The sequence below is a fragment of the Helianthus annuus genome, chromosome 14, assembly GCF_002127325.2.
Source record: "Helianthus annuus cultivar XRQ/B chromosome 14, HanXRQr2.0-SUNRISE, whole genome shotgun sequence".
Classification (NCBI taxonomy): domain Eukaryota; kingdom Viridiplantae; phylum Streptophyta; class Magnoliopsida; order Asterales; family Asteraceae; genus Helianthus; species Helianthus annuus.
In genome coordinates, this window is record NC_035446.2 from 119,056,854 (window position 1) to 119,061,367 (window position 4,514).

A 4,514-nucleotide genomic window follows, 5' to 3' on the forward strand; every position below is an offset into this window, starting at 1 on the left:
GGTTGGGTATTAAGTTCTCAGTTAGTTTTTAATGGTCATAAGCCGTAAGGCCCTAGGATGTTACAAAATCAAAAGTTAAAACCTTATATTGTCATTTTGAATTATTAGTACCTGAGGTTGTTACTTTCCATAAACCACAGGGACTAACGGTGTAATTAACTCTATACAAAAAAAAACCTCTCGAAAAAAAATAGAACTCAATCCTCATGAAAAAACACTGTATATCACTACGATAATCAATCTTCTAACCTAACGATTACAACAAATTCAATAGAAATCAATAACCTAGGTCAAGATCAGTGAATACGCTCAAGAGAACAACGGAGAACACACGACTTATATCAAACACAAGATTAATGATGTCATTTCCCCCCTTAATCTTGACGAGAGTAAAAAAAAATCACTTGAAAAACAACCACCTGGTTAAAACAAGAAACTAAATCATTAACACAGAGTTTTACCAATTTATAAGCACTACAAACTGATCCAAATAATATCTTCAAATAATCAGCTCTTGAATAAACATGAATAACTCTCTAAAACACTCTAGTAACAAATTAGTAACAAGCTTATCTGTATCAAACTATGCTAAATCTAATGGATTCTGTCACACCCCCAAAATACCACCTAGGGAGTGTCCCTATTAGGCGTGCGACGTACCAACAACGAGCCACTAATTACATTGAACCCATACAAGTTTCAAAATAAAATTCTCAATTATTAATAAAATACCATCAACAAGTTTAAATGAAAATCAACATGTTCAGCGGAAGCAAATAAAAGAAATCATAGTTTAACTGTTTCAAATTAAGTGTATGTAATAAGCCCATCACTCATATCCAATCAGCGCGACCCATGACTACTCCAGCTACTTTAGACAGCAAGTTCCAAATCCAAGTAATCTAACGACCTGCGAGCATGCAACAAGTGTATCAGACCACGCTGGTGAGTTCATAGTTTTACAAAAACGTTAGTTACCAAGTGATTAGTTAATCCATTGAATTTAATTCCGAAAGTAATGTTGATAATACCCCGAATACAAGACGGCTTCTGATTATTTTGCCTTTTCTCCAATGCTCCTATCAAAGCATTGGTCATGACTAGGTCATTAGTTCAACACCCGTCCTCTCAGGAACGGGGTGAGGTTGCCAAACCTAAGTAGCGCTACTAACTAATACCATGTTACCTCCCAGGTAACCAAACAACACGGAGGGACTTTAAAGGTGATAGGAAGAGTATATTATCCAACATTCCCGTTTTTACCCAAAAGACTTATCCCTCCCTGGGATACCCACTGACTGTCCCAACCACCGGGACGCATGCTCAAGAGAGATGAACTCACCTTGGTTTTGCTCGGTAAGGTTATTTACTCGTTTAACAGTTTGATCAACCACGCCCTAAAAGGGTTATCGATACAGTCAGTTACAACTAATCCATGTACTCACGCATTTGTTCACATATAATGCTCAAAAAGAAATCATGTAACACACATTAACACACATGTCATGCAAGTATTCCGTTCATGGTTTATTCACAATGCTAGCTAACATACTACACCCATTTCACATTCGGATCATATGGGTTCCATGTTACCAAATTTCCGACTAACACACAGTGTATCATATGGACTCGGCTCATTCTGTAGCTTCCCAACCAACCGGCCCAGCCATTTAACTCGATCGGTTGGGCCGCTCAATGCCTTTTAACCCCCAACGGGCCAACATACAAAGTATTGTGCTGCCCGTTTGTTAACTAACCTGTTTGATTTTAGGTGACCCAATAACTAAACTTGTTAGTCTAAGTAATCCACTAATATAGAGGGTCAACCAGATTAAACATGTAATTCCTATACACAAATATGACATACAAACTGATCATCACCACAAGTATAATCCACTCAAGGAACATGAAACTTTAATACATATTTCATTAACTCTAATATATAATATCATTTGTCACGTTTCATCAACCCAGCCAATGTACCCGGCCCGTTGAATCATGTGTAATCCAATTATGTCACAGGCCCACGATTCCATTCTAACAGTCCAAATTATTATTACTTTTAACTACATTTAACAAGTTATGAATATTAAAAAAAGAATCAAACTGTAGATTTAAAAATAACTGAAAACATAGACATGTATTTTTACTCATATGTTGAGTGGTCATCTCCATCCTCATCTTCTTTCTTTTTTTCATTATTTTTAGGAATATGTGTGTATTATCTTCTTCATATGAAATACCCATCGAACAGTAATAATTCCAACATGAATGTGAACCAAAAACAACCCACCCAAATATTACTTATGTTCATTATTTCGATAACACAAAACAACGAAATGGTTTAACTTTCCTCCCACTTTTTCAGTTTGATACTTGGCTTATTTATGTTGAAAATATAAAAGTTTAACAATGAAGTTATGAAGAACCAAAGATAAAGAGAATTATATACCGAAACAGCAGGAACCGATTTCTGTCGTAACTCCGGTTGTTCTCCGACCTCTGGCGGCGGAGAAACATGACCCGAAACAAGAACATACCCAAACTCAAACCGGAAACTCGAACCGAGTTGAACCGTGACGTCTTGTTTATATACATATATCATCGTTATTCATATTCTATAAACAAATAATCAGTTTATCGAGTAACATTGAACTAACCCATCAAATCTGAACCTATACTTGTTATCGGTTCTCACCAATACATATATTAAATTTCAAATTAATGGTCCCAACAACCTTCTGATGGTGATAAGATTATTCCCACCCCCAACATGCACTAATATCCGAACCATTAATATATATATTTGTGTACCCCTAAATCTTACATCACCCTATTAGTGAAAGCATGTGAACTCTATGTCCTATGTATCCAGTTCCCATCCTCAACAAACAAGACACCATCACATCAATTTACTCACATAATAATACTATGCATGACTTTACTGACAACTCTAATAAGATGTGCACATGGTATGATTTGTTCAAATATTATTAAACTAAACAACCTAATTATTGTCATACATCATAACCTAGTCAAGATCATGGTTTAACTATTTCGATTCACTCACAGTTTACATATAGCCGATTACTTGTTTTTGTTTTAATATATTAACAACCTACTTCTATCATACAATGGTTATCACATATCACACATAGACACCATGAATTAATCAGACATATGATCAAACAAGTAGAAACTTAGCATGAATACAATTTACTAACCACACAGCTTGTTCCAATAGAGTGATGTTGTTTCGAAGAGGAGGGGAGTTCTCCTGTCGCAGATTGGGTGAGAAAGACTAGGGTTTGTTGTGATTTTTAGATTTCCGCGTTGCGAGGCAATAAACTGAATATTTCTCTCTCATAAGATATATGTCTGTATAGAGGGCAAAATTGTAATTATATTTTGAGCTGGAGGCGAAATCATAATTTTAAACTGAAATCAAAATCATAATTTTGAGCTTGAGGTGGGGGGAATCGTAAATTTATTTTGAACTGTGGGCAAAAACGTAATTTTGAGCTGATGGCAGAATCGTAATTTTAAGGTAGAGGGAAAACCAAAGTTTTATTTTTAACTTGGGGCAAAACCGTAATTTTAAACGAAGGGTAAAACCGTAATTTTAAGCTGAGAACAAAATTAAAAATGAGTTTTTGAACCGAGGGCAAAAGCGTAATTTTGAGCTAGGGGCAATTTTTTTTTTTTGAGCTGGGGGCAAAAACATATTTTTAAACGAAGGACGAAAGCGCAAAATCATAATTTTGAGCTTGAGGGGGGGGGGATCGTAATTTTATTTTGAACTGTGGGCAAAAACATAATTTTGAGCTGAGAGCAGAATCGTAATTTTAAGGTAGAGGGACAACCAAAGTTTTATTTTTAACTTGGGGCATAACCGTAATTTTAAATGAAGGGTGAAACCGTAATTTTAAGCTGAGAAAAAAATAAAAAATGAGTTTTTGAACCGAGGGCAAAAGCATAATTTTGAGCTAGGGGCAAAAACATATTTTTAAACGAAGGACGGAAGCGTAATTTTAAACTGGAAATAAAATTAAATTAAAAAAAGTTGGTCCAATGGGGGAGTGCCAGGCAGCTGCCTGACACTATTCCCCCACTTGGTAAATGTAGTATAGGAAATAGCATGATTACGTACAAAGGCCATTATAAGGGTAACACTAAATCAAGTGGGCCGATCCACAGTTTTATTTCTGGGCTACACCCCTTTGGGCCGAGCAAGTTAAGAAGTACACCAAGAACACTCCAAGCATACAAAATTAGTTGGGCTGGTGGGGTCCATTTGGGCCGATATGATGAGTGTTTGCAAACAGATTATACGTGGCCCAATTCAATTCTAATAATTTGTTATAGTCGAATTATTAAACGTTTAGGTTTTAACGGAGTTGAGATCACTGGATATTACACGTCACTAACCTTGAAGGTTCGAGTTGTCACATCATCCCCAACTTGAAAGGAATTTTGTCCCGAAATTCGATAACTAAGCCCAGAGAAGTGAAGTG

At 36.0% G+C, this 4,514-nt stretch overlaps 1 long non-coding RNA gene across 1 annotated transcript; it reads right to left on the bottom strand.

Moving 5' to 3' along the window:
- Window positions 1-737: 737 nt before the first annotated feature.
- LOC110905829 lies at window positions 738-2,689 on the bottom strand. The gene is made up of 3 exons (XR_002573452.1): window positions 2,453-2,689; window positions 1,343-1,397; window positions 738-910 (listed from the first exon to the last, which is right to left on the bottom strand). It is a non-coding gene; the product is annotated as an uncharacterized LOC110905829 (long non-coding RNA).
- Between the last annotated feature and the right edge of the window lie 1,825 nt (window positions 2,690-4,514).